Genomic DNA, 8,746 nt, shown 5'->3' with positions numbered 1-8,746 from the left:
TGGTCTGCCCTGTCCCTAGTTGACCCTGAAGGCTTAGGGGAGAGCAGGTAGGCGTCCCTACCCTGCGCTCAATCCCCTGTAGGAGAGCAGGTAGGCGTCCCTACCCTATGCTCCATCCTTGCCCTCGGGCCCCACGGAACACGGCTTCCCACACCTGTTAGTATGATCTTGCAGTACTATAGGCCTGAGATGATGGTGGCTTGAATTAGCAAGAGAGCAATGGAAATGGAGAGAAGTGATTGGATTCAGGGTATAATTTAGAAGTGAAGTTGGTGAGACTTATAGGTGTATTGGATATGGGAGATAAAGGAAAGATAGATTTAAAAAATAAATCCAAGGTTTTGTGTCAAGCAGTTGGATGGGTGGTGGTATGCCATTAACGGTGGTAGAAAAACCTGGAACAGAAATATGGTGGGGTGCAGGTGGAAATCAAGAGTCCTGTTTTGTACATATTAAGTTCGAGATGCTGATTAGACACACAAAAGTGATTGCCAAATAGTCATCACCATATATGTTCATGTTTATAAGAAGCTCCTCAAATCCTCCATCAGAGATGTTTTCCTTATTTTATTCACAGATTAATAAACTAGGTTCTTCAGTTTTTAAACCCACAAAAAAGCCTTGGCATCTCTCCCTTTTGAGTACCAGATTCCATTTGTCAAATTACATACTGAAAAGATCCATTCACTCTAACATATTTAAAGCTAAATCTGTTGTCTTTCTCTTCACACTTTTTCCTTCTGTATTTTTTTTTAAATTCTGCTCAATGCTTCCTTTGTTAACTCTATGATACAAGCTTATTTCTAGACTCTGCATTTCCCTCACCCCAACATTCAATGAATTAAGTTGTGTTGAATAATATCGCCCAAATATCTCTCTAATCATTCTCCTACTCTCCATCTGAATTGCTATTATCATTCAAGACCACATTACTTCTTGCCTGGATTACAATATAAGCATATACTTCTGCACCATCATATTAAATCATCTTTTACCCACTGAATTTTGAGTAACTCCTGCTTATATTTCAAAACTTATATCAGTGATAACTTTGTCCAGGAAGAGTTCACTGACATCTCTTGTCCACCACCCCATTTAGATTAGGCAACCCCTATTATATGTCTCTATAGTACCCTGTGATTGCTTTTTTTGTTATTTTTAATTTCTTTATTGATTAAGGTATTACATATGTGTCCTCATCCCCATTAACCCCAATCCCCCCCAACTCATGCCCTCACCCCCCTGGTGTCTGTGTCCATTTGTTAGGCTTATATGCATGCATATAGGTCCTTTGGTTGATCTCTCCCCCTTAACCCCACCCTCCCATACCTTCCCTCTGAGGTTTGACAGTCTGATCAATGCTTCTCTGTCTCTGGATCTGTTTTTGTTCATCAGTTTATCTTGTTAAATATATTCCATAAATGTGTGAGATCATCTGGTATTTATCTTTCTCTGACTGGCTTATTTCACTTAGCATAATGCTCTCCAGTTCTATCCATGCTGTTGCAAATAGTAAGAATTCTTTTTTTTTTTTTTTTTTTTTTTTTTTTTTTTTTTTTTTTTTTTTTACTGCAGCACAATATTCCATTGTGTAGACATACCACAGTATATTTTATTCACTCAACTGCTGATGGGAACTTAAGCTGTTTCCAAATCTTACCTATGGTGAATTGTGCTGCTATGAATTAAAGGTGCATATATCCTTTCTGATTGGTGTTTCTAGCTTCTTGGGATATATTCCTAGAAGTGGGATTGCAGGGTCAAATGGGAGTTCCATTTTTAGCTTTTTGAGGAAACTCCATACTGTTCTCCACAGTGGCTGCACTAGTCTGCATTCCCACCAGCAGTGCAAAGGAGTTCATTTTCTCTGCATCCTCGCAAAACTTGTCATTTGTTGATTTGTTGATGATAACCATTCTGACAGGTGTAAGATGGTACCGCATTGTTGTTTTGATTTGCATCTCTCAGATAATTAGTGACATTGAGCATGTTTTCATATGTCTCTTGACCTTCCTTCTGTCTTTCGAAAAGTATTTATTTGGGTTCCTTGCTTATTTTGGATTGTTTATCTTCCTTTTGTTAAGTTGTATGAGTTCACTGTAAATGTTGGAAATTAAGTCCCTATAAGTGATAACATTGGCAAATATGTTCTCCCATGCAATGGGCTTTTTTTTGTTGTTGTTTTGTTGATGGTTTCTTTGCTGTGAAAAAGCTTTTTATATTTGATGTAGTCCCATTTGTTTGTTTTCACTTTAGCTTCCATTGCCCTAGATGCAGTATCAGTGAGGAAGTTCTTTTGGCATATGTCTGAGATTTTGCTGCCTGTGTATGCCTCTAGTATTTTTATGGTTTCCCATCTTATGTTTAAGTCCTTCATCTATTCTGAGCTTATTTTTGTGTATGGTATAAATTGATGATCTAGTTTCATTCTTTTGCATGTATCTGTCCAATTTTCCCAACAACCTTTATTGAAGAGACTGTCTTGACTCCATTGTATGTTCATGCCTCCTTTGTAAAATATTAATTGGGCATAGTGGTTTGGGTTGATATCTGGATTCTCTATTCTATTCCATTGATCTATATATCTGTTCTTGTGCCAGTACCATGCTATTTTGAGAACAGTGGCTTTGTAAATACAGATTGAAATCTGGTATTGAGATCCCACCAACTTTGTTCTTCTTTTTCAGGATTGCTGCAGTTATTTGGGGTCTTTTTTTATTCCAGATGAATTTTTGGAGAGTTCTTTCTAGGTCTATGAAGTATGCCATTGGTATTTTAATGGGGATTGCATTGCATCTATAGATTGCTTTGGGTAGTATGGATATTTTGATGACGTTGATTCTACCAATTCATGAACATGGTATGTTCTTCCATCTTTTTACGTCTCCCTCTATCTCTTTTTTCAGTGTCGTGTAGCTTTCCATGTATAGGCTTTTCTTAGCTAAGTTTATTCCTAGGTATCTTAATTTTTTTGGTGTGATGGTAAATGGGATCGCTTTTTTAGTCTCTCTTTCTGTAAGTTCACAATTGGTGTATAGAAAGGCCATAAATTTCTTGGCATTAATTTTGTATCCTGCTACCTTGCCAAATTCATTTATTAAGTCTATTAGTTTTTGATGGAGTCTTTTGGTTTTTTTTTTATGTATAATATTATGTCATCTGCAAATAAGGACAGCTTTACTTCTTCTTTTCCAATTTGGATGCCTTTTATTTCTTCTTCTTCTTATCTAATTGCAATGGCTAGTACTTCCAGTACTATGTTAAACAGGAGTGATGAGAGTGGGCATCCCTGTCTTGTTCCTGTTTTTAGGGGAAATGGTTTTCGTTTTTGCCCATTGAGTATAATGTTTGCTGTGGGTTTATCATATATAGTTTTTATAATGTTGAGGTATGATCCTTCTATTCCCACCTTGTTTAGAGTTTTTATCAAGAAAGGGTGTTGGATTTTGTCAAATGCTTTTTCTGCATCAATAGATATGACTATGTGATTTTTATCTCTGTTTGTTTATGTGATGTATCACGTTTATTGACTTGTAGATATTGTACCATCCTTGCATTCCTGAGATAAATCCTACTTGGTCATTTTTTTTTTTTTTTTTTTTTTTTTTTTTTTTTTTTTTTTTTTTTTTGTATTACGGTGATGCTGGCTTCTTAGAAGGAGCTTGGAAGTGTTCCTTCCTCTTGAATTTTTTGAAATAGTCCGAGGAAGACAGGTTTTAGTTCTTCCTTGAATGTTTGGTAAAAACTGTCCTGTGAAGCCCTCTGGCCATGGGCTTTTGTTTGTCAGAAACTTTGTGATGATTGCTTCAATTTCTTCCATAGTTACTGTCCTATTGATATGTTTGGATTCTTACTGATTGAGATTTGGATGGTTATATCTATCCAGGAATCTTTCCATTTCCTCCAGGTTGTCCAGTTTGTTGGAATAGAGTTGTTCATAGTATTTTGTAACAATCCTTTGTATTTCGGCATGGTCTGTTATTATTTAACCTCTTTCATTTCTGATTTTGTTTATTTGGGTCCTCTCTCTTTGCTTCTTGGTTAGTCTGGCTAGAGGTTCATCAATCTTGTTCAGTCTTTAAAGAATCACCTCTTGGTTTTGTTGATCTTTTGTATTGCTTCTTTAGTCTCTATGTCGTTTATATCCACTCTGATCTTAATTATTTTCTTCCATCTACTTACACTGGGATTTTCTTGTTGCTCTCTTTCTAACTCCTTGAGTTGTAGGGTTAGGCAATTTATTACCATTGTTTGTTGTTGTTTTTTTTTTTTTTTTAGTAGGATGTAGAGCTATGAAATTCCCTATCAAGACTGCTTTCACTGTGTCCCATAGATTGTGGATTGTTGTGTTTTCATTGTCATTTATTTCCATGATTTTTAAAAAATTTCTTCCTTGATCTCTCTGGTAACCTCGTCATTGTTTAATAGTATGCTATTTAGTCTCCATGAATTGTTTTTATTATAATTGATTTCCAGTTTTATGCCACTGTGATCTGAGAAGATGCTTGATATGATTTCTATCTTCTTGAATTTGGAGATACTTTGCCTATGCCCCAACATATCGTCTATCTTTGAAAATGACTCATGTGCACTTGAGAAGAATGTATATTCTGTGGCTTTGGGGTGAAATGTTCTGAAGATGTCGATTAAGTCAATCTGATCTAGTGAGTCATTTAGGATTGATGTTTCTTTGATGATTTTTTGTTTAGATGATTTGTCCAATAGTGATAGTGAGGTATTAAAATCTCCTTGTATGATTTTATTGTTGTTAATCTCTCCCTTGATATCCTCCAGGAGTTTTTACTTTTTATTTTTTTATGTATTTGGGTGCTTCTGTATTGTGTGTGTATATATTTACCAGAGTTATTTCTTCTTGTTTGATTGCTCCCTTTAGTATTATGAAGTGGCCTTCCTTATCTCTTTTTATGTCCTACTCTTTGAGATCTAATTTGTCAGATATTAGTATTGCTACCCCAGCTTTTTTTTTTTTTTTTTTTCATTTCCATTAGGCTGTAAAACCCTTTTCCATCCCTTCACCCTCAATCTGTGTGTGTCTTTGTTTCTGAGGTGGGTTTCTTGTAGACAGTAGATATATCAATCTTGTTTTCTTATCCAATCTCTTACCCTATGTCTTTTGATTGGGGCATTTAATCCATTTACATTTAAAGTTATTATTGATAGGTACTTATTTGTTATCATTTTTACTCTATACCCCTGTGTTCTTTCTTCGCTTCCTATTTCTTTTCCTTTTTTTATTTACAGCTGACCCTTTAGAATTTCTTGCATTACTGGTTTGGTGATGATAAATTCCCTTAGTCCTTTTTTGCTTGGGAAGCTCCTGACTTCACCTTCAATTTTGATTGATAATCTTACTGGGTACAGTATTCTTGGATTCAGACCCTTCCTTTGCATGACTTTGCATACTTTATTCCATTCCCTTCTGACCTGATGAGTTTCTGTTGAGAAATCAGTTGCTAGTCTGATGGGGGTTCTTTGTATGTAAATTTCTGTCTCTCTGGCCACTTTTAAGATTCTTATTTTGTTGTTGGTATTTGCCAATTTAATTATAATGTGTCTTGGTGTCGGTCTTTTGGGGTTCATTTTGCTTGGGACTCTGCAAGCATCTTGGATTTCTGTGGGTTTTTTCTTCTCTAGCTCAGGAAAGTTTTCTGTCATTATTTATTGAAACAGGTTTTCTATGCCTTCCTCAGTTTCCTTTCCTTCTGGAATTCCTATTATGCAGATGTTGTTTTGTTTTGTGTTGTCCCAAAGTTCCCGTAGGTTCTCCTGTTTTTTTTTTCTTCTTCTAGAAGCTGCTCTACTTGGGGTTTTTTCCATCTTGTTTTCTAGCTCATTGATGCGGTCCTCTGCTTCTTCTAGTCTACTCTTGATGCTTTCTCTTGAGTTCTTTACAGTAGTGATGCCATCTTTCATTTCTTCTTTGTTCTTTCTCATTTCCTCTTGGTTCTTACTCATATTGTTCAATTTGTCTTCCATTCTTTTCAGACACCTTATGACCATTTCTCTTAATTCTTACTCTGATAGGTTTATTGTCTCTAACTCGTTTACTTTCTTTTCTGGTGATGCCTGATTTTCTTTCATATGTGGGCTCTTTCTTTGTCTCCCCATGGTCTCTCCTCTCATTATATCTGCTTATGTAGTTCTCTCTCTCCTGTGTTGATTTAAAGGTACAAAATACAGCACAACACACAAGGTACTACACAAGGTATTCTCGATATTAATAACATTCAATAACAGTGACCAGAAGAAAAAGGCAAATTAGGGGGTAGGAGAGATAGAAGAGTTAAAAGAAAGAAAAAAAATGAGTGTGAAAATGAAATTTGGAGAAGGAGGGAAAAAAATAAGGGAGGCTAGAAGGAGACTAGCAGAGAAATGAGGAACAAACTATATATTTGTGGTGGAAACTCCAGTAGAACAACCATTAGTCATAGAAAACGCCTGCAACAAATACCTGGAGATTAATACAATCTACAACACCCACTAATATCAAGCAAGGAAAGAGAAAGCAGAAGTGAAAAACAAACTAAAACATAGCAAACAAAAACGTACAATAAAACAAAAAGAATAAGCAAAACAATCTTACAAAAAAGCATAAAACTTTGATATAGTTAACATTCAATGAACAACTACAAAAGGATTGAGAGAAAAACAATTTTTTAAATATTTATTTATTTATTTATTTATTTATTTATTTATTTATTTTTAGTTAGGACAGTGACAAGAGAGGTGTGCATGGACTTGGTGCAGGGGGTTGAAAATTATATATATATATATATATATATATATATATATATATATGTATATAGCGAAATTTTAGTAGGGTGTAAACAGAAAAAATATGGAAAATCTAGAGCAGAAAATGGTTAAGATAAATAGGACACCAAAAGGGGACAGGTTAGGAAGAGGGTGATGGCATAAAGGTAGAGTTGAGATAGAATATAGCGATGGTGAAGAAAAGGTGAAAATAGACTATCGAACACTAATCCTGAAGTAAAATAAAGAGCAAATAAAATGATACTTAAAAAAACAAAAAAACAAAAAGTAAATAAAATAAAAAAGATAAAATATTAGTAGTAATAATTCTGAATACAAATAAAAATGTCATAATTAAAACGGTAAAATCAAGTAAGGAAAAAAGAAAAAAGATAGTTTGTAGAGTAAATGATGCAAATACTGAAAATAAAAACAAAAATTAAAAAATTAATAAAAGAAAAGAAAAGAAAATGTGCAGTAGTAAAGGTCATTCACTTCCTGTATCATTCTTTTTGGCACACCTTTTTCCCAGTCTGGAGCATTTCACTGCTCCTCAGTGTTGAAATCCTGTCCTGATTTTTAAGCAGACAGTGTCTTAATTTCTGGTGTTCTTTTTTTTAATTTTTTTTTATTACACCATGGTCAATTTGTGATTCAGCCTCTGGGTGGCAGTGTTTCTAGGTTGACTTCCAGGGCTCTAACGCCTCTCTAGCTTTTTTTTCTCTGTGACACTTAACCAGTTTGTGGAGGCTGGCGGGCAAGTCCAAGCAGGCTGCACTCCCCTGAAACTTGCAGGCTATCCCTTCGTGTCAGATCATAATGGCTTGGTCTTTAGAGATCCCTCCTGTTCGCAGCTCTGTGAAGCCCCTTCCACAATCACGGATCACACCAGCTCAATAGCCCGGGGCTGCTCCAGGCAAACACCTCCCCGGTCCTCCAGCTTTTGTGTGCCCTCTGCACGTTTCTGTCTTCTGCCTGGACTCACCCTATCCCCGTGAAATCTGACCTTTCCCTGGTACAGTGGAGCGCTCCTTTGAGTCCAAGCATTCACACCACCTGGGACCAGTGTTCTGGGGCTCATAGGTGCTCAGCAGTCACTGCAGATGTGGATATTCAGGCCTCTGACAAGATCCATTTTTCTTTTAAAGATTTTTTTTTTAGGTAGGTATGTACAGCTATAAACTTTCCTCTCAGGTCTGCTTTCATTGTGATTATATATATATATATATATATATATATATATATATATATATATATATTTAGTTTTTCTATTTATTTTTTCCCATTTTAAAAATTAAGGTATTACATGTGTACATATCTTACCATTGCCCCCCCCCCCCAACACTTCCATACATGCCCTCACCCCCGAGTGTTTTTCGACCATTGGTCATGCTTATATGCATGCATACAAGTCCTTTTGTTGATCTCCTATTTCTCCCACTGCTCCCTAAACTTCCCGGTGCAATTTGACAGTTTGTTTGATGGTTTACTGCCTCTGTATCTATCTTTCTGTTCATCAGTTTATAATATTCTTTATTATCCCCAAATGAGTAAGATCATGTGATATTTTTCTTTCATTGACTGGCTAATTTCACTTAGCATAATGCTCTCCAGTTCCATCCAGCTTGTTGAAAATGGTAAGAATTCATTCTTTTTTATGGCAGCATAGTATTCTATTGTGTAGATGTACCATAGTTTTCTGATCCAGTCATCTGCTCACGGGCACCTAGGCTGTCATTTTCTCCAGAGAGATAGCGCCTTCCTCCAGTCTCCTGGCAACCAATATAGCCACAACCGGATCCCACACTGAATAATACAAAGGAATTTGAATACTCCCGAGGTCATAGGAACTGGCCTAGAGAGAAATCTTTAGCTCCAGCAACTGGAAACTGAGAAACAGTATAATAGAGAGGAGTGGAATCATAAGCCAGCTAAAGGAATGACACACCACTTTTATTTTTATTTTTTTATT

At 35.9% G+C, this 8,746-nt stretch overlaps 1 long non-coding RNA gene across 1 annotated transcript in view; it reads left to right on the top strand.

The window, feature by feature from the left end:
• Positions 1-3,579: 3,579 nt before the first annotated feature.
• Positions 3,580-8,746, top strand: part of LOC311615239 — a 315,852-nt gene continuing 310,685 nt past the window's right edge. The window contains exon 1 of the long non-coding RNA XR_014793750.1: positions 3,580-3,629. This is a non-coding gene — a long non-coding RNA (uncharacterized lncRNA). The remainder of the gene's footprint in view (positions 3,630-8,746) is intronic.

Source organism: Pipistrellus hanaki (assembly GCF_964339955.1).
Source record: "Pipistrellus hanaki genome assembly, chromosome: X".
NCBI lineage: Eukaryota > Metazoa > Chordata > Mammalia > Chiroptera > Vespertilionidae > Pipistrellus > Pipistrellus hanaki.
This window is presented reverse-complemented; position numbering and strand designations above follow the sequence as displayed.